Genomic DNA, 27,916 nt, shown 5'->3' with positions numbered 1-27,916 from the left:
TGTCTTCACCTAACTTAACCTCGTTTGTTTGCCTGCTTTTAAATCCCACTTTTTCCTTGGTAGTTTCGGATCTCCCCTAACCTAACCTAACCTAACCTAACCTAACCTAACCTAACCTAACCTAACCTAACCTAACCTAACCTAACCTAACCTAACCTAACCTAACCTAACCTAACCTAACACTAAACCTAACCTCTCTACTACACATATACTCTAAACCTAACCTAACCTAACCTAACTGATATTAGCTTAGAATGACATTTAGGAAAGATTATCTTAGGTAAGATCAGCTGAAAGTTATGATAGGTTAAATTGTAATTTAATATAATGAACTGAATGTATGATTAAATTTAAAGTTAGGTTAGCTCAGCTATAATTTCAATTTTTAAAATAATATAATTCCAGATTTTACAAAATGCAACAATTTTTACTATGTATAAATTAGATAATGTTTTGTAGAAGAATTCGGGATATCTAAAATCAGTGAGCGAAGGTAAAATGGGGGTAATCACGGATGATATTTTTCCGCGAAGAATTTAAGCTCAAGGAAATTGGCAGACGTTAAGCGGAATTCCTTAATTAACGAATATGCTTGCATTAAAGGGTGCGAGTTGACATCGGAATATTTCGCATAATTGAAATTTTCAGCACGTCGCAATATAAACTTAACAAAATACGTTCCAATTAATCCGTGCAAACCTTGTGTTTTGCAAATATTAAGATTTGCATTATCACAACAACAATGTTCGTGATAAGTGCAAAACCGCATGGAAAATATTAGTCTGGTGAACTAGTTTTCGAGAAAGTCGTAGTAATAATTGTCAAGTAGTTCAATTTAGATGTGTTGCGCTGAATCTGGACATTGTGTGTGTAGGTTGTTACATAAATAAGGCAAACCAATCTACTAAATCTGAAATTGGTAATCAATGGTTGTAATCATGGAGTATATTGACAGTGGAATTAATTTGACAGGCATTTGCACCAATTTAAAGAAATTTATAGTTATGTCCTTTAATACTAACTACAAAATACTGAATATGAACTTGTATAATGACAGAAAACTGACAGTTGTAAATGAAAATTAGTAATAACGTTGGCACCAATTTATATAACTATAATTATAAGACATTTATATTTTATATCAGATATGGAATGGATACATCATTAGAAATATATGCGGAAAGATTATTTGGCTTCTTGAAAGGGATAAAACAGCCCTATTGTTATTCAAATTTGTCGTTCTTTCCCTTCGTTCAAGAGTGAAATTTATTAAGTAAATTTCTCAAAATCATAAGCCGAAAAGACTCACCCCGCCTTTAATTAACACGGAGAGAGAGAGAGAGAGGATTGAAGGGCTTTGGCGTTAAGGGTTAAGTGTATTCTCATCAACGGAGTAACACGTTTAAAAGGACCCCGTACACCTTCATCCCCCGCAGCGAGAGTTCGCTCATCATTTTTGAGGTTTCCTTTCGACCGACAACTCCACTTTGGGAGCACCCTCGAGACTTATTTTAATGCACGATTCACAGCCACTGCACCATCACACCCACCTCCTCTCTCAACCCCGCGAAAATTTTAATTGGGAAATATTCCCCCACGCATAAATCTAATAGTTTTCTAAACCGAGATTAATACACTCGCCCATAAACAGTCGTTAAAAAGTTTTAACACAACCATAAATTACTAAATGCGTTCTCAAAAAAAAACACACGTATCCTAAAATATATAATTCAGATTTAGTCCATACATTTCACAAAATAAACATTTCTTGTGCATTTAGTCAGACAATGTATACATTAACTAAAATCCTATATGTATTTATTTCCCTTAGTAAATGTCAGAAAATAAACAGTGTCATTTCGTTTTGCCTTCATTTAAGGTTATGTAAGTTTTATTTTGACATTTGACACTTTAATATTTCATTTTTTAACAAATTATTAAAAAAAAAATTAAAATACTATAGTAAAATAATGATAAACATGTTAGTAAATGTACACAATGTAATAAAATAAGCGTTACAGTTTTGCCTTCACTTAAGGTTATGTAAGTTTCATTTTGAGATTTGACACTTTAATATTTCATTTTTTAACAAATTATAACAATTATATTAACAAAATAATCCTAAACTTGTTAGTAAATGTACACATCAATTAAAATTCAATATGTACAAATTGTTAATTTTGTATTGATTTCGCTTACTAAATGTAATAAAAAAAAGCGTTACAGTTTTGCCTTCACTTAAGGTTATGTAAATTTCATTTTGACATTTGACACTTTAATATTTCATTTTTTAACAAATTATAACAATTGTATCAACAAAATAATGCTAAACTTGTTAGTAAATGTACACATCAATTAAAATTTAATATGTACAAATTGTTAATTTTGTATTGATTTCGCTTACTAAATGTCATGGAAAAAGCGTTACTATTTCGTTTTGCCTTTACTTAAGGTTATGTAAGTTTTATTTTGACATTTGACACTTTAATATTTCATTTAAAAAAAAAAATATAACAATTATATTAACAAAATAATCCTAAACTTGTTAGTAAATGTACACATCAATTAAAATTTAATATGAACAAATTGTTAATTTTGTATTGATTTCGCTTACTAAATGTCATAAAAAGCGTTACTATTTAGATTTGCCTTCACTTAAGGTTATGTAAGTTTTTTTTGACAGTTGTATGTAGTGTCCTGAAAGATTTGGCGCTTTCATATTTCATTTCTTTAATACAATTATTAGAAGAAAATACTATAGTAAAATGATAATCTTAAATAATGAGAATCCTACTAGTTCTGTCATAGTTTTTGATTCATTCATAATTGGAAAGATCGAGTAATTAATTTATAAAAATTGTAAATATTTATATTGTTTTGTTTACAAGCTTTTTAAAAATGAAATAGTAACGCTTCTTTTATGACACTTGAATAATATTTGAAATTATTGAATATTAACCAATAGATTCATTGATAATTTTAATAAATGTTCTATAATAAACTGTAAAACTTGGATAATCCAATTGGATAATAACATACAAACTATAAATTGTATTTTATTTCTTCTTGATTTACAATTTTGATTAAGTTTTGCATTAAGATTCTTATAAATTATTACTTTGATGCCTTTCGATGCATATATTTCTTCAGTTGCACCGGTTAATAAATTAGCCCAGATTGCGCACTGCAAAGTCCCCGTAAATCATGTTTTTATTACGCTATCTTTACGACTTAATAATTTAATGCAAACTTACCATTACGAGAAAAAAAAATATATAATAGTGAGAAAACGGTGCATTTATGCCCATTGTTACCTCGATTTATTACCGAGAAGGGAAGCAATAAACAACGCCGTTTTGACTCAATTGAAATATCAGTAAACAATAAAATATACATCAAGAGTCACAACATTTTGATTACTTTTAACAATATTTTTTGAATTTAAGTGATTTTAGTTTATTCTAATCAAATTTAATTACTCTAATATCGTAGTAGATTTTTTAATATTTGTCTAAAGAATTTGTCTAAAAAAAATCAACAAAATAGACAAAAAAGGTTTAATCCTTTTATCCTAATACTCAATCAATCAATTTCAAAAGATTGTCTCTGTTTAATGTAAATTATGTATTAAGTATTAAAGAGGATTTGTTACTATTTAAAGTTTAAATTCTAAACCCTAATATAAAACATATCAATAATCAACAAATTTCTTGTAATAATTTCCCGTGATTCATTTTTGTTTATAAATCAGTATTAAATAGTTAAGAAAACTTGCATCAAGTGAAATGTAAATTTGAGAGACATCAATAATTTTCTTGTAATAATTTCAGACGGTTTCAATTAATTAGCGTCATGTTTGATGACCATTCTTGGATGGTGCGTATTAACAAGAAGCGATATGGCGTAATCCTTGTAAAGCGATGTAATCTCGAACGTCGTTGATTCCGACGAATCTCTCCACTTTTAAGAGGAGATTTACATTTCAGAGAGATGTAACATTTAAGTGATTGCATAATCCGCGGCGTTGGCTCGCCGAGTTTTCCCGAGGAGTAATTAAAACAAGAGGGCCAAAAAAAAAGAAGAATCAAAGAAAGAAAACAGCGCGCGCGGAGATTGCGATGGGAAATATGAAAGAAGTTGCGGCGAGATTTAGTAGATCAGCAATTATAGATATGACTTTTTCTTGAAGTCCTGAAGGATGGATGGATGGATGAATAGATGGAACGAGAGAAGCTTGCGAAAAGTTAGTTTTTAATGAATTCCTGACACATAAAGTCGCGAGGGCGCGACGTCATTTCCATAAATTTCGAACGGGTCTCTTCTTCCTCTCATCTCCTTCGAAGAGCACAAAAAAATAAATAAATATATAATGCATGCATACGCACACCCCTCTGACGGATTCCGATGACAGTTTTTTTTTTCGCTGTTCGTTGTTGTAAATTCCAGCAACAACAAAAAAACTGATCTAAATGCAAAGGAGAAATTAATACATACATAATGAATTCGATCGTGCTCCACGTTTTAATTAAAATTTTCAATTACTAGATGTGACGTGCATGATGCAAGACATAAACCATATGCTTTTCAAAACATTTTTACTGGTAATTTACTGCTCGTGTTTTTTTACTTTTATTATTTTTTTTATTTTCAGTTTTATAACAACTCGATTGCATTTTGTGAAATGACATTTATAATTGTCAAATTTTAATTAACACAAGAAAATATCAATATTGATGGTTTACATCAGCGGTTTCCAAACTTACAATTGTAATTTTAAAAAAATGGAATTTATGTTAATCATGAAAAATTTGAAGTATTGGTAAAGTTTACCCAATATTTACTCTAAATTTATATGTAATGTGCATGATGCATAACATAAACCATGTTTTTCATAAAAATTTTTACTGGTAATTTACTGTACGTGTTTTTTTAATGATTATTATAATAACTCTACATATCAATTCCATTTTGTGAAGTGACATTTATAATTGTCAAATTTTAATTAAAAACTGATGACATCAATAATGATTGCCTAGGTCAGTGGTTTCCAAACTTACAATTGTAATTTAAAAAAAAATATTGTAATTTATGTTAATCATGTAAAAATTTGAAGTATTGGTAAAGTTTAGCTAATATTTACTCTAAATTTATATATAATGTGCATGATGCAGGACATAAACCATGTTTTTCATAACATTTTTACTGGTAATTTACTGCACGTGGTTTTTTTATGTTTATTATAATAACTATACATTTCAACTGCGTTTTGTAAAATGGCATTTATAATTGTCAAATTTTAATTAACACAAGAAAATATCAATAATGATTGTTTATATCAGCGGTTTCCAAACTTACAATTGTAATTTTTTAAAAAATATTGGAATTTATGTTAATCATGTAAAAATTTAAAGTATTGGTAAAGTTTAGTTAATATTTACTCTAAATTTATATGTAATGTGCATGATGCATGAGATAAACCATGTTTTTCAAAACATCAATAATGATTGCTTAGATCAGTGGTTTCCAAACTTGGAGGTTCGAAAGAAAATATTAGAATTATAATTTTTCTTTTTAAATTGGAATTTATGCTAAATATGAATCTAACCAAACCAAAAACCCTAACTCTCTCTCTCAACACAGATGAAATTTTTGAAAAAAAAAACAAACTGTTTTTATAAAGGGGGCGCAGTTTGGAAACAAAAAAGTTTGAGAATCACTGATCTAAACGATTCTCTAAAATTTTAAAAAACCCCTGAAGAATAAGTATGTGTAAAAAAAACCTCCATTCTCATCAATCATCAAATTTTCTGCAACCCCCACTTTGAGAATTATTGGTTTAGATCAGAGGTTCCCAAACTTTTTTGTGTCGTAGACCCCTTGCCATGTTTTCAATTTTGGGTAGACCCCTACTTACCTGATATTGATTTTTTGTAAATTTATTATTTATATTGGGACATCTTTATAATTATTAAGATCTTTGCTCTGAGACTGCGCGTATGCTTGTAAAAGATGATTTGTATATCATTATGTACAGGTCTTTACAAGTTCAAAATGTATTGCGACCACAAAGCGAATGCCTACATCCTAAAACTTACACAATTTTATAAACATATATAATATTTTTTTTATTTCATATGTACTTTTATAAATAATGTATATGTCTTTATATTATAAGATAGTATACATGTGGACCCCCATTTTCATTTCATGGACCCCCATATTTTTTCGCTGACGTAGACCCCTTGCAGGTTGTCATAAACCCCTGGGGATCGATATAGACCACTTTGCGAATCACTGGTTTATATGATACTGTTAGAATATTTACGAATTATTTATTTAAAATTTATAATGATGAAGATTTTTGCATTGTGGAAAATATATTTGTTGTGAAAACATTTTTAATGTGAAAACAGGAAACAAACTAAAAAAAATAGTATAATTAAGGTCTATAAATAAACTAAATTCTGTACTTTTTTCAGCAGAAAAATAAAGCCATTAGAGGGGGACGTTTTTGTTCGACTGTAACTAGCTTCGGCGATATATAGAAACCGGAAATGGCTCGTACATGTCATTTTTTAATTTTAATGTGAATCGAGTGAGAAAGAGAGCGGAAGGGTAAGGGAGTGAATGAAAGAGAGAGAGAGACTGGCTCGGAAGTTATTGTATACATTTTTTTCAGGTTGTTGCTGAAAATGGACTTAATATGCTCAGCACGCGAGCGCCCCCTATTCATATTAATGTCACATTTTATATTTCGCCCGTGCACGGAAATGCACTTAGAGTATTTCCATTCAGTTCGGTTTTTCGCTGCGCGGAGCATACACCACCACCCCTTTGCCTTTACCATCACACCCCCGCCGTATTTCCCTCTCGTATCCATCATTATTTCCTTGTTCCGCCCATTTAGAATACTTCCGTGCGGTCCTGCTGTTTCCCCATGCGAATTTATTTAGAATTAATTCGGGGCGCACGAATTAATTCGATTCCGTGCGAGCACATACAGATCGCAGTGTTTGTATGACCCGCAGAAAGTAATTTGTTGATGCCGCGCGTTCGCGCGCGCCCTTCCCCAAACTCTCTCAAACCTCCCCCCAAACACACACACACTATCCGCTGGTAACGGGGGGAAAATGTAATAATGGCGGGACCGGCGCGAAATCCCAATGCACAAATGTCATTGCACACAAATATGGAGTTAATAACCAATCAAAATGCATTAATTCCGTATATATTGGGAGCACGAGCCGACCAGCCTGCCCTGACTTTGGTCGGTGTCCCTCTGCATATATAAATCCCGGATCAGTCGGGTCGTCAATTTTCAAGAAGAAAATACGGTTTTTTTTTTGTTATATTTTCTTCGCAGTCGCCTATCATCGATCTACAAACTACTATACAAATCTGTATACTCACCCCCCTTTCACAGCGAGGGAGAAACGCAGACAGCGCAGATCGCAAAAGTTTACCTATAAAAAGAAAGAGAAAACATTATACATTAATCATCATAATATTTTTTTATATAAGTACACATAGATAAAAAAAAAGTAACTAAATCAATTGATAAAATAAATTATTACAAGGCAAAGGACGAAAAAATATAAAAGAAGGTTTTAAATTGAACAAACTTAGTTATAAATGATTATTTCGATTTGCTATGAGAGAAAAACAATAATTTCATTATGTCACGTTTTCATAAAATGCAATAAAACAAATGTTTTTGTAATAACAAATAAACGCAATAAATTGTTTTTTTGATATATTTCACAATGAAATAACAAATAAATTCAGCAAATTAATAGAAGAAATAATAATTTATTATACTAAGCAAGGCTTACCACAAGGATCAATTCTAGGTCCAATATTGAAGTATTTCTTAATAATTTTATTTAATTATTTAAACAAAGGTTATAACTATTTCTAGTAAGCTACTACTTTTGCCATTTTGGAATTAACAATAAAAAAAATGCAAATAATTTAACTTAGTTGAATAATTTCTACGTTGAAAAATCTTTGATTGTGTATGAATATTTTATTATTAAAATAAAAATGTTATGGATATTGTATTTTGTAATAAAACGAGTGAACAGTGGTCTGTTATTCATGGATATATCAGCAAGTGTTTCACATTACAATCTGAATGTAAAGTGCAGTACTTTGGCCACCCTCGACAATGCACAGCAGTATATTAGAGACAGTCAACCTTGATTTTGTTTGCCGGCTGCGAGCACGTACTCTGGCGACTGTTAGTTCTCAGTAGAAAGACTCGTTTTCAGCTCTTTAGTCATTCCAATGTTCAAATAAATACATCGGTTCTTACGAGTCAACGGTCCATTCAACACATTTACTTCATTGTACATTCATTTACAAATTGTAACTACAATCATTCTTTTCCAAAGCAAAAAAATACTATTTTACAATTTTATGAAACCAATAAGAAAAAAAACATCAAAATCATCATCATTAAAAACATGTTCATTTTTAAAGATTTAATACATTTTCTTTAAAAAAAAATGTTTGTATTTAAATACAATTATTTAATAAATTAGTTTTCTACATGAAAAAAAAAATAAAGATCTTATTGATTTTTTTTTATAAAATCTAAATCTGTTATTGGATTTTTCTGTAAATAATGAAAATTCGATCAGTAACAATTGACGTTAAAGTATCGATTTTCCGGGTTTTTATCGAGGTAAAACGTCCAATAATTAAATGCGGTAAGCCGCGATATTTCAGTGCCCTGGAAACATTCGTCCCTAAAGGCTCGTTACTCTCATCGAGTTCATACAACATTTATTATTACTGCGGCATATATCGTGTAAAGACCTTAATTACTTTAACCCGAATCCAACATCCTTCAATGCACGCTTCATATCCAAAAGCGAAGAGAATGAGAGAGAAGGAGCACAGCATTAATTTCGCACGATATAATCTTTGCTCTTTCGAACTATCACAGCTGAATGCTTTTACCATTCGCTAATTGGAAATTAGCTTTTTAACAAGGTGAAGTTCCCAGGAAAGAAAGCAAACGCAAAATCAATGAAAACTCATGTTTCACTTCATTACAGCATTTTTCAAACAGTTTTCTTATAATAATAAAAGATGCACAATTGGGAATTAATTAAAGCTTTGTACATCATTTTTGTATTGATATAAACCCTATTTTTCTTAAGAATAAACATGTTAGAAAATGTGACGTTAAATCGCATTGACTACAAATAATATGTTTTTTCTTACTTCCTTATACTACCAATAGCAATCTAAAAGTAACCATGATAATATATAGTAAAATCCTATTAATAGTTTCAAAAAATCAAACACAAACAAGATATATTCTTAACATATAGATAACGATCAGCTACAAAGCTCATAAGCTCAAAGATGTTTATTTTTGGCTTTGTTTGTTGCTGACATCGATTAGGAAGATCACTTTGGATGTCAAACGCGCGCTGAAAGGATCCGCAAACAAATGGAAACTGCTTTATTTGCGAACGCAATTACCGTTTTGATTCTCTCGCCTTTTGCACGTTAATTTGCGATTATTTCGAGACTAATGTTTACGCGTTTCTTGTTTCTGTCTTTAATTCTTCGGTCCCACATGTTTCCCTATATATATTCATATGAATTTTAGTGCGAAACTTGCATCGACCGGAATCACTTCAACGGCGGACGATAAAATCGGAACTTCGGCTTCGGGAACGCTCGAAATAATCTGAAATAATCTGCACAGTAAAATTTTATTGATATTATCTTTCGAGATGTAATCTCGTGGATTCTCGCAGCCAGATTTCCAAAGTTTTATTACCAATCATAGAAGATATATTGCATATTTTTTTTTATTTTGAGATAGTATTAATCTAAGCTTTGAAGATTTGGTGACATATTGATTGACTATACAATTATTATATGGAAATTATAGAGGAAATTTATGAGAATTATTTTCAGTATAATAGGAATGTTAATTCTACACGTTATATGAGACTCGAATATTTTGTCAGGCGTACACTGTTACAATTAAATATATTTGGTATCAAATAATGAAAAATTTCATATGACATCAAATTGACTAAGTACAGTAGTTGGTGCACCTGACAAATATTTATGTCTCATTGTGTAGTTACTTAATTATGTTACAACTTTACTGCTTTGCAAAAAACGAACCTTTCGAATAATCCAAAAATAATAGTAACCAAATAGAGTGAAAAAAATATTTAAGTTGGTAATCCTGAGAAATATTTATAACTCATATAGTGTGGATACAGCATTACATTAAACATAGAAGTATCAATTGATATATGAAATATGAACATTGTATAATCATGCATTTCTGAATTAAAGTAGAAACCCATGATGTATAGACAAATAATGTATTAAGTATATAACCAAGACCTTTTTAAAATTTCGTCATATGACCGCTCACGGTAGGAATTGGTATACATGAAATGTTGATATGTTTAGTGTAGTATTGATTTACTTAATTTTCAGTAAGAAAGTTAGTATTAGTAAATTAATACATCAATTTGTAATATATTGAGACTATGAAAAAATTGTACATTACATAATTAAAATGGAAACCTATGACAAAAAAAATATAATATTGACTGAATGACTAATGTAATTTTTTAAGTTGGTATAAAGTATAGAATTAAGATGTAAGTTAAATTACCAACATTAAAACTTTAAGAGAAATATTTATAACTCAAGACAGATGTAGTATTGTGAAGTATGATGCATAGTAAGAAAAATGTACATTACAGCAATGAAGTTGAAAGATATAAGGAAGAGTACAAACACTTTTATCAAAAAATAAAAGAATGACATCATTAGTGACAGGCAATGTCGAGCAGTTTTAAAAAAAAAAGTATCAGACAAAGTGTAAATAGTACAGAGTAGGAGCAAACAAAGTCCATAGTTATCAGTAATACAATAAGTGTAAACAGATATAGAAGGTATGTATTTAGTGTGGCTTGTGTGAAGATTAAATATTAAACTCTCCACGTATGACGGAAGACAATTTACATAGTGCATGCACGCATTCGTACTCCTCGTACACAGACATATACATACGTACATGCACACTCCATGTAATCGTCGTGAGTCAGAACTCACAGGAGTTTATCTCGACTAAACAAACACTTAAACGGCCGCATTCTCCACTTATTATTTCATCCACGAACGAGCTGAACTGATATTGGATGCTGGATTTTAGCTGTGTGTGTGGGGGACTTCTACATGTATGAAAAACGATCAAACGAGTTCTTTGTGTGCGTGTATGCATATATACATGTGTGTGCATGTGGCGGCATGCAAATGTGCTCAACTTAACCAAATCTCTGATCATTCGATGAAGCTGCTTCCCAATTTAGCACCTTTGCAAATCCGAACGTCGAATCTAATAATTTTAGCAATTAAGTACACACACACACATACCAATACTGGTTAGAACTCTGTAGGCATCCGCCGATACGATCAATACTAAACCATATACAATTTACATTCCGCCTCTATGCATGATATTATTCAATAGAAAGTCCCATTGAAATGCTGAATTTATTACAGGCCAGACTCCCCCGTCTTTAATCTATGAATAATACCACCGTTTTATGATTAATCTAATGCCTCATTCTTGTACGAAGCATGCTATCATGTCCAAATTTATTATCGTCTTCTAGTAACTCAATCATTGCACAAATAACAACTTCATAGTTAAGCATTAACACAATAATCATATATCTATAATATTTTATTAGAAAACTTCAATCTTAAATATACATAGATCATAGTTTCCTTATGATATTATTATATGAACTTTAGACTTAATACTTTTATCAAACATTTGGTTACAATAGAATTTATTATGTAGTAAAAGTGCATTAACAAAAATAATTTGTAAACATGATTTATGTGAAAATAAATAATTTCGTAAATCTACATATCTTTTCTGACATTCTTGTGATAATTTGTTTTTTTTTAAAGATTTATTCTATATTAATTTACTCATTCCTTCTCACACTTTGGAATTCAAACTCATTCAAACAATACAAATTTTATCGTACCAAAATGTGCTTGGTTTAAATATTTATATAATAATTATATGATAAAATTCTCAGACTAAATATTTATGATTATCCGGTTGTTAACACAGGAAATTGTTCTTGCATCAAAGACATTTTTTTTTATATATTTTATTATAATATAATGCACAGGATGAAGTGGAGGAGTGGTGAACATTTAGATTAAGTTCCAAATTGACGCGACCTTCTAAAATCTCGATTGAGCCTTGACCCGACCCGTCTTCAGAACGTAAAAGGGGTCGAATCGGCTCGGATTTCGCATTCGGATTAAGCCATAGTACAGAGTGGACTTTGGGGGCTCTCTCAATGGTTGCATCTGACATCATATAGAGCAGAACGAAACCGAATTTACTCTCAATACCAAAATAATCAAAAGCACCTTAATGAAGGCTATCATCTGCACCATCCGTTTGTAATTAACGCAAACAAACAATTTCATGTATAGCGTAAATGATTGAGTTTAAATACTAAATTGAATTGATCAATGTTTACTTTCCTAAACCAAATGTGTGTCTTCTAAATTGCTTTTTATTCAACTGAATCCACGAAATTACTTTGTTAAGCAAAACTTCGTTTTAAGAGGTCAGAATGTAAAGGAACAAATAAAAATTTTCTTAAATAATTACAGTAAAAATTACATTTTAAAATATCTAAATTTCATTGTTTTTCCTTTCATTTAACTTTTTTTTCAGCAAATACTTCTTTAATACTTTCACTGAAAAACCAGTAAATTTACACATTTTCTTTATAGACTTTTTCGAAACTTTCTGTCTATAGTAATTTCTTGATGTTGTTTTCATCTTGTAATTCAACTTCTGGCCATAATTTGCCATGTAATAACGAAGTTTCGTCATTAGTGCTAACGTTATTGCTTAATTAAGTATACTAATTATTTTAATGAAAATAATCCAACCATTTTTTTTTTCTATTAAAGCTATTACTGTTTTCAAATGTGTATGTTTGCAAATCTGGTAATGCAATTCAACAATATTCGAGCATTTCGCAACATGAAATTAGCTGAAAGTATGAGACTGCGTCTTTCGCGCAATTCCGATGTTAATGAAGTCTCGAAGGATTCCGATGGGCACTGCGATGCGATGCACTTAGAGAAAATGCCATCCGGATGACGAGAAAAACTATTAGTTACAATTATGGCGTGGAGAGATGTAGTTTTAAGCGGAACGCAACGAGGAAAATTACAATTTTAAATGCTCCGCCGTGCAAACTGTTTATTTTCACAGTGAACGTGGAAAATACAGACATTACAAATAATGAGCAGTTCACAAGTCCACGTGCACAATTTCAAAGCCAACACATAACGCACATCTGCAAAATGCATTCGTTATTATCAAACACAAACGAAATTCATTCATTATGTTTTCTGCTACTGATTTTTACATAGTTAAAAGTAAATAAAAAGAAGAAGAAAAAGTAAATCTAATAATTAAATCAAATGTTTGCAAATTATCATAATAATTTTGTTATTATTGAATTATTTCAAATATATTCTAAGTTAAGTATTAAATAGTAATTAATTATTAAATTAAAAGTATTAATTAAAAACTTTTAATAATAATCATTATAAAATTCAGTTCAGAAACTGTAAAGAATTCAAGTTAAAACTTTTTTAATTAGTATTTGTCTGAATTTTTAGATTTTTCGTAAACTGCTATTATAGAAATTCAAATATTTTTTCTTGGTGTTTATTTGTTAAAAAAATACGGTAAAATTGTTTCAACGATCGAATTTTTCATATATACTTGTAATTTATATATAAATGAATTCGAATTTCCTATAATTTGTTAATATGTTTTAATAATTATTAAGATTTATAATAAAATCGATGATATTTCAATCAATTTATAAAAACAGCTTGAATACAAGATTCAATTTGTAAGCTGCAAGGAATTGAAATTTAGATGATTGCTAATTAGTCTTCGTTCCAGGTTTGCTTAATTATTGAGATTTATCGTAAAGTAATGAAACAGACGTAGCGGGTAATTCAAGTTTCCGTAGAAACCGGTCAATTAAAGTGAATAACGAACTCTGCAGCATCAACTGCTGAACTATAAATATATAATTGATTCGTGTTCTACAAAGTGATGATGTTCCCTCTCGATTCCGCGTTCTTTCCATTGCGTTTCACTAGAATATAAACTCATTCTATTTTAGCGAGTCGTTTAGATAAATAAACATTTCACACAGTTCAAAGCAATCAGACAACATTCGATCTCTCTGTTCATCTATTTCTTTCAAACTTGGCTCCTTTCCTGCCACCTTTTTTTCACCTGTTGATAATATAATCTATCCTCTCACGCACGCTTTCGTTCTGTGTCCGTAGGTGGATTCGCAGCCTCCGCTCTTGATACGGTACATTTTGCATAGTTATAGAGATTCTGCAGACGCCAGCAAAAGGCCGAGAACCTCTCTCCAGCCATCTCACCTAACACGCATCATCTTTGCAATCGAAGGGTTTTGCGATGTTGTCTGTATTTCAGCACTTTCAGCGATATCCACGGAGCGCACACACAGCCCCACATACACATCATCACCTATGCTGAAATTTGCTGAACTCGTCGAAATTATGTTTGACTTTCATTTGTATCTCGCTATATACCGAATTTATGTGCTACTACATTACACGACCGACTTTAACCCTTATACAAAAACCAACTTTTTCTACACATAAACTAATTCTTTTTAATTTCCATACATTTTTATACCATGTTGAATAATTTTATGCATACTTTAATTAATTTTAAACATAATTAAACAATTAATTTACAATATTACATAATAACTAAGAAGTTTCATTATAAATCGATCTAAAAAAACAGTAATTTTCATAAATATTAATAAAATAGATAACATTTCCAAAAATCTTAGAAAATCAAAGTGAAGTTGTATTGAAAAGATATTTCTTCTACCTGAGTAAATTTTATATGTCTATACAATGAGAAGACATGAAAGGAAACGATAATAATCCATTATGAGTATAATAAAGTTGAATGAAATATCCAGTGAATAGTTATGTAAAAGCATAATAAGATGATTATGTTACAGCTTATTTTTACATCTCAATAATCTTTTTATAACATCAAGGAACTATATTTCAATACATGAAGAAAAAAATATATAAGAGATCATTAATCATATTATAATGATCATTAATATTATTAGATTCGAACTAAATCATTTTTCATTCGTGAACACAAAAAATTGTAATATGATTTCAGTTGTACTAAAAATCATGTTTTATACATAAATATGTGAAATTTCAACAATAAAAAAATGAAGTTATTAAGAATTTATACTTTATTTCATAAAATATTTAATTTTGTTATAAAACAATAACAATAAATAAAAATCAATTTTTATAAAATTTTGCGTGAAATCGTTTTACTTTTATAAAAACATCATCACTTGAAGAATTGTTATTTTTTTAAAATTATATTATGAAATCTTTAAGAGAGTAATTACATAAATTGTTGTGAAATGAAATTTGTTAGAAAATAAATATTTAAAAAAGTAAAATTCAAATTTACTTCGTACACAATAGAAATAAAACATATTATTAATATAGTTTTAATTAGAATATATGAGATTTTATAAAAGTTCAATAAAATTCATCATCTTTTCACACAAATACATTTTTCTTTTCAAAAATTAATTAATTTTAAAAATGTATATGAAAATACAGAATATTTTCGTGTACTAACAAAAAAACATATTGCATACGAGAATTGTAGAGTTTAATAACAGGATTTCATTTATTAAAATTGGAAATGCAGACTTATTATTAATAAAGTTGAAATTTCGAATATATGAGATTCTCTAAAATCCTCATCATCCTTGCATACATATATAATTTATTTATATTTTTTTGTTGTGTCTCTCTATTCGCATGTTCGTGTTGTCCCTTTGAGTCGAGTCAAATAATAAAAAAAAGTTCGCATAATACAGAAAGTTAACACAATGGAAATCTCGTCAAGATCTCTCCTTCCTCGTACTCCAATGTCTTTAGCGCAGTGTGCGGAGCGAGCACGGCCATACAAATTCTGCAACGTACAGTCAATTAACGTCACGATACTTGAGGCATTATCCAAGAAAAGTCAAAGTAATTTGTTAAGGATCATGTAGTGCAGAAGTTGTGGAAGTTAAGACTCTACGAGGAGGCAGCAGTAGACTCCGGCCCAACCGAAGTAAAAGATTATGTACACCGTGAATTCCCTGTATTAAAACAAAGTTCAAGACCCTTCTCAGCCCTACACATACGCATTTATATACATATACATTCACTTACGCGCTTTCTCCTGATTAATTGAAGAAAAAAATTATTAGAAAACCTTCCTATTCACATTTTTAATTACCATTACAATTCATTGTTTAATTATCAAAAGATATAAAATATTTATATGAAATTATAGAAAAAAAAAACAATTTATATTTAATTAATCGATAAAAATTAAACAAAAGTAAATTGTATAAATAAATCATTAGTCATATATGAGCAATGATTGGTTTGGTTTAAATTGAGTTATAGAAAAACGTTTCGTTTGAGATGGACGAGAAAGGATATTATTGATTTATATTGGATATAATTCTCTGTTAAATTCCGATGCTGTAAACATTCATCATGATGACATTTATTTAGAGGGGGATGGGAGAAATGCGTCTGAAAAGGTGAAAGAAAGAGAAGGTGCAGAGGATGATGTTTTGATTTGTGTGCAGACGTCGTTTTTCAACGAAACAACGATCTTTCTTACTTTCTGGAACGTCAAAACCTGTGAGTTTCCGGCTTCAGAACGTTCTTTATTATATACAACAGGCATAGAAAATACTGAGAATTATTTCTTTGATTTGGAAATAGTTACATTTGTTATTGATAGTTTTTTTATCAACATTTAAAAAAAAATCAATTATTCTTGAACATATGTAATAATAATATAGAAAGTAAAATAGAAATTAATAATTTGAGCAGATTTTTTGAATAGTTTTGTTCATTTTCTATCATTACTTTATTTAAAAAAATGGCAATATTGATAAAATCGTATAAACAAATTATTTGCACATTCAAATCTTAAATTTAATTAAAATCAGTGGATTTTAGTTTAAAAAAGTGATTATAATATTTGCTATGCATTTTTATATATAATTACAATTATGACAATTAAAATATAAAAGAAAAATTAGAAAATTTCAAATAGTTTCGTTCGAAGTAAAAATAATTAATACTAATAGTATTGAATTGAAATCATGAAAAAACATTGGTAAATCATTAACTAAAAAGTTTTACTATACACAGTTTGATAAAATTCATTTTAATTGTTCTAAATTGAAAAATATTGTTGTAATTAATATTTTTTTTAAAAATTTTAGTTAAAGTAAAAAAAAAATAAAATTTTCTACCCAAATTATTACACAATACCTGTAATAACATCTAAAATATAGGCAATTTTACATTTTACAAGTTAAAATTTGATGAAATAATGTTATAAAATATATAACATATTTTTTTGATTATTCACGTTATAATTATTAGATTCAAACTGATACTGATGATAATCATCAAATGAAATGAACTACAAATTTAGGTGGACTACAAATAGACGTTGGTCTTAACGATCAATCAAGTTCTCTAGACAGCTTCTTGATTAATTTCAACAAAGTGCATTAGTTGTACATTTTTTTTCCTCGAACAGTCAACGAAACTTACACATTCTCACACACTCATTTCTCATTAAACATTTCAAACAATTATCCTCGTGTGAAGTTGTGTATTGAAGAAATCGCACTGCAGCATCCGTCCAACATTTCAATGTAGTTTTTATGTATGCATCAAAAGAAAGAAAAGGGTCTGAACCATTTAACATTTACAAAAGATTTCCCCTTTTTGTCCTTACAAGCATAATCGATATGAGAACAAGTAGAGACAAAAAAAATAAAATAAAAGACAAATCCAAGTAACTGACGCAAACAATGGAAGCGAGTGATATTACATTATTCAAGGAATGCCTTTCGCTAAACGCGGAACTCAGTTGTTGTAATTATGATTGTTGCTCGTCCGAAAATTTCCATTGCATTGTGTATTCAGTTCGCTCGTCGCATCCCTCTGTTACCTTTTTTTTTGCTCTGATTTATTATTTACCTTAATTACCCCTCCGCTTTTGTCCTTAATAAATGGGACTTCGCTTCGCCGTGCGTAAAATGTAACTGTTTTGTTAATCCGTTTTGGATTCGACTAAACGTTACGATTCAAGTATAGTTCACTTTATTTTTGTAGGTTTGTGGATGGAGGAAGAAGCGAGAAGATGAGGTGAGTTCATATTTTGTGTTCGGACGGGCGGCAGGTGCAAACAGCTTTTCTCGAGTTCAGTCGGATACCTGCTTAGGGCGAGTCGAAAGCACGGCTTGAATGGGGCGAACCGAGAGATATCCGAGGTAGAAAAAGGCTCTTTTTTTACGGTCGTTCTAGGATTTAAAGGTGGGCATACATACACACAATGTTTTACTATCCTTCCACACATCTGCTCCCCTTTAGCTTTCCAATTCCTAAGACGCCGCAACGAGTAATGCCCTATCTCTATTTTTTTTATGAAAAGATACGAAAAATGGAATTAATAATCCGGAAGAGTTGCGAATTTCTTACGGCACAATGAAATCTGGACCGCAGCATTCATTCAATAAGTAGAAAATATATATATACACTTATATAGGATGGATTCGCTAGACCGAGAGAAGACGAGAAAAGGAAGGATCTGTTGAGTTTTAGTTAACAAAACTTACGATTTCTACCTGAATCAACCCAATTTTGAAATGCAGTTTGATGTTTCAATTCGCACTTAACAATTGTAAAATATTTGAGATTTCCATTTAACATTTCACATTATAAATGGAATTTCTAAGATTTATTTAAATTAATTAATTCTAAATATGAATTTATCTAATTTCAAAACTGTAAAAAATTATATTTATAAAAATTACTGAATTTGTATAGAATAATACTAAAAGTACACATTAAAGATACAATTTGTAACAATTTTACAACATTTTTGAACATAAATCAATCTAATTTCAAAACAAAATTTTATCTATAAATTCGTATTTTGTTAAATAAATTCGTTTGTGTAAAAAAGTATCAAATTTTCATATTAAAAATACAATTTGTAAGAATTTTTCTTAATTACTCTTCGATTTTCTAATGAATTATAACATGAACGAAAAAAATCTCAAAACTATGTTTCATGTAAAAACTCGTACATTTTTTAGTATTCTAAATACTTAAATTTCAAGAATTACTCATGAATTCTTATATAAACTTCTAATATGTATAAATTTAGTTTCAAAACATAAAAAATATTTTTTTTAAATAAATAATTTTCTGATATTAAAAATTTTCTAAATACTTCAACATAATTTTCATATAACACTAAAACATACTTTTGTTGTTGTATTTTAAATTGTGTTCTATTTCAATTATTTTCGGTTAAAATTATGAAAAAAAAAACGAATTAAATTTTAATAATGCATAATTTCATATTTTTAATATAAAGTTTCTTCATCCAAGAAAATAAAACAAGAAATGAAAGAAAAACCCACCGAATTAATTAGTCTCGTAAGAGAATCATTCGGTTATGTAATTTCTTAAACCGTCCTGTTTCTTTTTATAATGAAGACCTTTTTTATCTTTCCCCAAGCCCAAAAATAAATTATGTCCCGACTTCATAAATTCATTAAGTGAGGAGTTAATACATTTAATTTTTATCTCGTTTATTTATTGTTTTTGCTCCCTTACCAATTTCATTTACATTAAGCTTCTTCGATACACACAGAAAATTTTAACACAATTTTATCAACATAATTAAATTTACAATATGTAACAAGTTTTCTTATCATTATATTATTAAAATATCGACATAAACAGTTTTAATTACTTGATATAATAAGTTTAAGTAGTTGTAAAAACATATTACTTTTCTTACATCAATACCTCGCATAGTCCGGCTTCACTATAGTCCGGTTTGAAAGTTTCAAAACAAACTAAAGTATAATTAATCAAAATATAAATAAGTTAAAAAAAAATAGTATATTCAATTATTTTTTTATACATAAATGATCGTTTTTTGTTTGTTCCTTTCTACAGTAAAGTCTCGATTAGTCCGGTTTGAAATATTCCTTAATATTATTATATCGATTTCTATAAATCGATAATATTATCGTTTTTTCTTTAAGTTCGTTCACTTTTTAAGAGAAGTCGTGAGATGTTCTTCGTTCAGACTACTAATTAAACTTTTAATAACTAATTAATTTCGATCGGAGGGACAGTTCTTCCGTTTTCCTCAATTCCATGCGACACGTCCACAATGACAGACAGTGTCGGCAAATCTTTGAACTCCTTTTATCATGCGTTTTCTGTTGTTGCCGACGATGATGATGATGATGAGGAAAAGGCGGAAGAACTGAAGAAGTATGCGAATTAAATTAATTAGCAGTTCGTCCGGAAACACGTTCAACGCATCAATTGTTTTCAAGAAAGGCGCCGCCAGATGGATCCAAAAAAATAAATAAATTAAACGAAATTGTTTGATGTCTTTCAGCTGTTTTAGCAACTTTTAAATTGGTCCGGTGTACAAGAAAAAAAAACACACAATTAATCCCCGCGAATTTGTTCCGACCCTTGTCATTACACTTTTTGAACTTACTAATTCCCGAGGATAATTACAAACGATCCATATTGTTTGTTTCTTCCCTTTCTCCGTATTTTTTTTTTGCTTCTTTGCTTTGGGCCATTTACTTTTTCTTGTTGATAAATGATGACCATATTTTAGCCTATACTCTGTACCGTTTCGGTCCAGTTGATTCGAACCTTTTCCTCGGAATGCAACGCATCGCCTCACCTCCGATCCGGACTCTACTTTTAATATATTTCCTCATCAAACGAATGGAAAGGCTATTAAAGGTTTCCATTGTGCGGCGGCGGCACCGGTTCCGTTCAAAGTTCCGATGCAGTCGATTGTTTCATGGCCGATGAGATTAGATCGGGGGCATTAAAATGTTTGAGCTTCGGGCAAGGAATTAAAAGAAAACAAGAAACAAACGAAGCTTAAATATTGTTGACGAGTGTTGAATTTCTAATGGTCAAAGTGAAAAAAACTAATTAGGAGCTAATAATTGATCCATTAGAGCCGTATTTGAGAATGTTCCCGTAGGACGAAGATGAGACACTTTTTAATTGGTAAAACATCATTATGATTCGAGTTAATTACAAAATTTGATAATTAAATTTATTTTTAATCTAAATTCATTATATTTATATACACATTTTTATTCAATCTAAATCATTCTTCCCGTAATGTGAGTTTACAGAAATCATAGTTACATTGTTGAAAAGTATAAGATTAGAAATCTAATTTCTACTTTAACATTATTTACATTGAAATCTACAATAATGCATTAATTAATTGTATATATTAGAGAGAAAGTTTTCCTTATTTGAAGACCCACGACATAATCAGAAAGTATCTTTTTTGTAAGAAAATAAACAGAAAAATTTCAATTTAATTTGCCGTTTTTAAAAGTAATGAAATACTTTACTTTTTTATTTGTATTCTTTAGTAATTTGTTAATTTTTTTTTCTAAAATTTCAATATTATTATAAAAAATATAATGTTTGTATATTCAATACATTTTATTTTTGCAAAAGCAATTAATATCAATTTGCATTTCAAAGCAAGCAATTTGCAAGAAAATTATTTTATTACATTTCAATTTTATTTCTTAGTTTAAGAAAATTTATGTTTTTCGCTTTTATGAATATAGAATAATGAATATAAAATATTTCGTAAAAATACAATTAAAATTTCAATTTCATTATTATAAGAAACGCATCAAATTTTATAGAATTTTATTAAAAAAATTGCAATCATTTTATAATTATTAAAAGAACTTTGTGAAATATTTCATAAATGTGCAATTTCAGAAATAATAAATAAAAATAAAAAGTAATTCAAACTTTGATTCAAAGTTTAGTAGACAATTTTAATGTTAAGACCATTTTATGAATTGTAATTTATATTGTATTAATAAGAAAAATATATAAAAAACTTTGATAACTTTTCATAATTTGTATTATTTCATTCAAATATAAATAACTTTTACTAAAAAAAGAACAAACTACAAATGTATAATATATAATATTTCTAGTAAAACACTTTATTTTTTTTAAGAAGAATCCATTTGTTACTTATATTCCAACATTATTACAAAAATAACAGTTAGTTACATTTTAAAGATTTTTTTTTGTTCTTTTGCACAATATTCTTAGAAATGTGTTAAAACTTTAAAAAAAGGTTGATATTGTATTCGTGATTCCAGTATGCACCAGATTTTTGAAAGAGAAATGGGACAGGTTTTATGTGAACGGTCACTTCTACCCATTTAATTGTGTGTGAAAGAAGCAAAAATGAACTGAAAACTGGTCTAGAAAATATATTTTTTATGTATTAAAGAAAAACAGGTAAAAAAGTAATTGTTATTTCATGTTATAATAAATTGATGTTTTCACTTAATATTATTAAAATTTAAATAAATTGTATAAATTATAATTGAAGTTTTTGAAATATAACAAAAACTTGAACGTAAAAGTATTTAAAAATTTGCGCAAACCAAACTGTTGGGTCTATTTCATATTAAACAAAAAATAGTATTCTTTTGTTTCTAGTATGCACAAATATGCACATTCATGCTCTAAGCATAAAGCGTTTAAATCACTTACTTTCTTGACCGATATACAGAATACACACACACAAAAAAGACTCAGAAAATTAACATAACATATTGCGAATGCTAAAAGGCATTTGCGCAGATTGAGTTGTCTTTACCTGCATAACTCGACGAGCAAACGGAATTTCATTACAGTTTAAACGTTTGATCAATGGTATTTCCATAGCGAGTCTAACCATGACTTTGGAGATGAACCTTGACCCACATAATAAGTTTATATTGAAACAAAAAGCTAGATGATAACAACCCCAATTTGCAAAAGATGAATGAATAATATCTGGTTTTTTTTGTTGTTTTGTACAAGGAATTCAATCGTCGGGCAGATTATGTAAACCGTCTTGGGAAACGGAAAATTTCCCTCGCTTTTTCTCTCTCTTCCCCCGCGCAAACATAATTTACTACTTCGAATTAATCACGCGCTCCAAGGAGATTTATACTTCTTATCTTCGTTCCCAACATCATACATCAATAAAGACCTAACTGGATTTTCTTTCCCATTGTTTTAATATCACGCGTTTTTTTTTAATTTCCTTCTATATATTTTTTTTTACAAATTCACAAATTTAGTTACGTGACTCATTTAGTAAACACAACATTCTCTTTTTCTGCATCATTTCGATGCGTTTGCTCTTTTACAACAGTCGTCTATTCGAGAAAGAGCGAAAGAAATAGTCATGTTTACTACACGCATTACAAAGTCATCAACATAAAACTTATTGCCGGATTCACCTTGAAAGCTTAATTCTTTTACGAAACGAAGATTGCTACGATCCATTTAATTAGTTTTACGATTACGACACTCATAATTTTTCCAATTAAATTTATTAAATTTGCCATTTTATTCAGTATTTTTTTTCTTTAATAAATTATTATTTCTCTTGGCTTGGATCGGGTTTGGATGAGAACGAGTTCTTAGAACGAGTATTTACGTTGCGTTGCGTCCTGTAATGCATGGAAATTTCAATAAATTTGATAGACTCGTTCCATAAATAATAATGCTTGTATTTCATTTAAAAAATAAATAAATAAATAAAACCAGTATCAATGCACAAATTAGAGAAAATTTAAAAAAAAAACAATTTTCTGTCTGTAATATAACTCAATATAAAATAAAATAAATAATGAAAAATTGAGTAAAAATATTGATGGATTGTAGTAGTCTTCAATGTAAATAAATGTAATTTTCTACAAATATGGAATCAATTTGTTACCTATACGATTTATTAAATATTAATGCAACAGTAATGACGGCTCTATTTGAAACTGTTGGAAGTTATGTTTTTTTTAAATTATCTGAATTGTACTGCGAGCGTATCCAATTTTAGCTCTCAAGGACGAACGATGTTAGTAGAATAATTCACTTTGTAAATAATGCTTTAAACTTATTTGAACTATCGATGCATAAGCGAGTACATATTTTCTAAGAAAACTTTGTTTGGTTGGAACAAACATTGGATCTTTGTCATATATTAAATTGTTGATGTATTTACTAGAGGAAAAAGCATGCAAAATACGTTAATTGTTTTATATTGGCTTATTTATTAACGTTCGACGTGACCTTCATTGTAATCATTACTTTATATAATCGTAGATATCTATTTACGGTTTGTTTCTTAGCTTATTTTTCTAATTTTCAACGTTTTGTTATAATACAGAAATCATAATACAAAAATTTTGAATCTACAATAAAATTCGGCTTTTATTTTTCAAATTTTGAACAATTTGTAATCATAATTAATTGAATAAAATCATTGATTTTTGCGTAAAATTAAATAATTTAAAAATTTATTGCAAGTTTTATTAATGTTTTCACAAACAATTCACAGAAATATCAATAATTTAAAAATATGCAAAACTATTGAAAAATCCATTAATTCTTTCACAAAGTTATGAGAAAGAAGTTCTTAAATGAAATTTAGTCGAGAAGTGCAACATTTTCAAGAAATTATATTTTTTTTGTACAGTAAGATTATTTATTATAAGAACGTTGACCGTGTTATTCGAAACATCGTGTTAATGAAGAACCGTGTTATTCGAGTAACTTAGTAAAATCATATTTCTCAATTGACCAAATATACTAAAAAATATAGTTTTAATTTTATAGAAGTAATACAATTATTTATTTCTGGGAAATAATCTACTGTTCTATAAATAAAAATAAATTATAAGGAACAAGTATTAATATTAATATTTGTGAGAAATTACAAAAAAAAAATATATACAATACTTTTTTTTACTGAAATTGTAAATGTTTTGAAACAAGTTTGTCATTTCTAAAGATATAATAATAAAAAATAATTAGAAGGAACCGAGTTTCCTCAATTTACCCGAAACAGGATTAAAACAATTTAATTATAATAAAACTTTTATTTCGTAATATTTACGAAAACTATGAAGAGAGAGAAGAAAAAAACTTAGATTGTTTCCTCAACATTAAAAGTTACTGTTTTACAAGATGCAATCTGGTCTTTACAAAAGTTAACGGCTGCACGGAATTAGTAATTATTTAACTGGAAGATTTAAAAAAAAAACCGTGGGACTAATTTCGAAGATTTGTCTCATAACACGAAAATTTGTTCCGCAACGAATGGGATTTAGGGAAACGGTGGAAAGGATATGTGCCACGATTATAAAAATTATATAGCATGACAGGATTAGTTAAATGTGGTTAAAGTCTGTAACTTTTTGGAATTAAAAAAAAGTTAAATTTGTTTTTTTTATTCTAAAATTTATCATTTGCCTTTTAAATACAGATATTGAAGTTTCTTCTTTGAAATCCCAGTTGAAGTCCTTAATAAATAAGTTGAAATTGTAATTTTTACTTAAAAATTCAAATCTTTAATTTAAAATTTCGTTCTTTTTGTTCTATTTGAAGAATTTGACACAAAATTTTACCTTTAAAAAAAGTTGTTACAAATTATTGCATAAAGTTTGTGACAATTACTTGTTTCTACATTTTCATAACAAATTTGTTGTAAAACATGCAAATTAATTATTTAAAAAAAACGTAATTTACTGAGTATTTATATAATTTTGTAGATTTCTATAACATTTAAGCAAAAATTAAGTCATTTATAAAAAAAAAATTGTTATGATTCACATTGTTAAATAAATAGATTTTCTTATTTAATTCATAAAAAATTGTAATCTACAATTTATTTTAAATCATTTACAATTATGAACTAGAATTTATATAATATAATTCAGAGAAAATAAAAGTTATTTCATTGATAGAAGAAAACAATCTGAAATAATAAAAGTTATTGAATAATATAATGTTAAAATTAAAAACTTGTGCACTAAAAATTTGAAGTGAATATAGTAAACTTTAGTAGATATTTGTGAGAACCATAATGAAACTTGCATGTTTCATGGAAATATTGGATTTGAGGCGTGAAAAATCCTATTAGTTCCAAGAAATTTGTCGACATGAATTGTGTTGAGTCGTATAAAAGTATATGGAAATTGATTCAATTGAAATAAACAAGCACGTTATTATTTTGAATGGTAGTAGCATTTGGATGTGAAAGGTCAGGATCAGCTGAGAAAGAAGAAAGAAACGAAGGTTACGAACTTAATGAAGTAATAATTGTACGGACTTTTTTTAATTAGGAATATGTTATTGGATATGAATATCCAGGATCAAAAGGGGAAATGATGCCGTCCATTGTTAATTAGTTTGGAAAGGATGTAGGAAACGGATGTGAAGAGAAAAACTTCGATGAATGAAAAAGCAGAGTAGTTATTGTGTGTGTGTACAATGAATATGAGGAAGTGAATGTCATACCTAAAACTGGACGTACTTCTTCTGCCTTGGCATTGGGAATATGAACTTGCTGTTGTATCCAAGTAGGCTCCAAACACCAACCACAACACACAACAACAACAAAAAAAAAACTGCACTGCAAAAATCACTGATCGAATTTCACATCCGACGAAACGAATCTGATGGTCTCTTTCTGTGGAATCATTCACATCTCTGAATGATGATTTAATGTATTAAAGTATGTATGTTTTATTTACCGACCGGCTTTTCCTATGAGAAATGCAAGTAAGTTGAGTGGAGAGGTGTATTCTCGAGTTCGGCGTTTGCGCGTGGAATGCAAGCGGCTACGAAACGTCGCCCACGAGCGCTCGGAACGTACTGAACTCTCCAATATGGCGACCGTAGGGGCATTAGCTACGCGAACTTTCGATCGAGCACAGAAATACGTCAACCCTCCCCACCGCCGAACTCAACCGAAGAGAAGATCCGACAGTTCGTAACCGACTTCGGTTCGAACTGCTTTTGATCCACGTAATAATACACACCGATACATTCTGATATTCGTTAATTATTAATAATCATTAAAACAAAAGAAATAACAGCAATCAAATAAAGTATTGATATCTTCCACAATTATTAATGTAAAATGACCATACTTTACTAATTATAAACAATAATTATAAGAAATTCAATAAAATCAAATATTACATTACATTATTTAATTATTAATTCTATTAACAAATAAATGAACTTTACAACTTCTTAATTATTTGTTAGTAATAATTACTATAATTGTTTTAAATTATTGTTAAATAATATTACAAAATTTAAAGCAAATTTACACAAAAGTTTTCTTAAATTTTTAATTACAGTAAATATAGTTAAAACAATTTTCAAGATAATACAAATGTATATAATTAACAAAAAAAGGTTTTTCAATAATTATTAATAAATTTGAATTATACAATATAGAATAACATCAATTAAATAATTATTAATTATTTTTTTTCTTTGTTTATTTTTTCATAAAAACATTCATAACCATTTAAATAATAAACGTAATTGAATGAAACATTGTTTTTCTTATCCTAATTTATTATATTTTTCTTTAGTTTTTATATTAAATCATCATAAATTTTTAATATTATAAGCAACAAACAAACAGTAATTACAGTAATTATTTTTTAAAGAAATTTTAAGTTTATATGAATTTATATAATTAATTAAATAAATAATTATTGAAACAAGAAAACACTGAAACAAATTATTAATAAAAAAAAATATGGAGCAAACATAGTCA

The 27,916-nt window shown here is 28.7% G+C and overlaps 1 long non-coding RNA gene across 1 annotated transcript in view; it reads right to left on the bottom strand.

Annotated features, from left to right (window-relative positions):
• LOC108556620 overlaps window positions 1–27,011 on the bottom strand; it is a 61,940-nt gene extending 34,929 nt beyond the window's left edge. The window contains exons 1-2 of the long non-coding RNA XR_001890826.1: window positions 26,638–27,011; window positions 7,411–7,463 (exon numbers count right to left, since the gene is read on the bottom strand). This is a non-coding gene — a long non-coding RNA (uncharacterized LOC108556620). The remainder of the gene's footprint in view (window positions 1–7,410; window positions 7,464–26,637) is intronic.
• Between the last annotated feature and the right edge of the window lie 905 nt (window positions 27,012–27,916).

The sequence above is a fragment of the Nicrophorus vespilloides genome, unplaced genomic scaffold (assembly GCF_001412225.1).
Source record: "Nicrophorus vespilloides isolate i.1.1-1 unplaced genomic scaffold, Nicve_v1.0, whole genome shotgun sequence".
Lineage (NCBI taxonomy): Eukaryota > Metazoa > Arthropoda > Insecta > Coleoptera > Silphidae > Nicrophorus > Nicrophorus vespilloides.
This window is presented reverse-complemented; position numbering and strand designations above follow the sequence as displayed.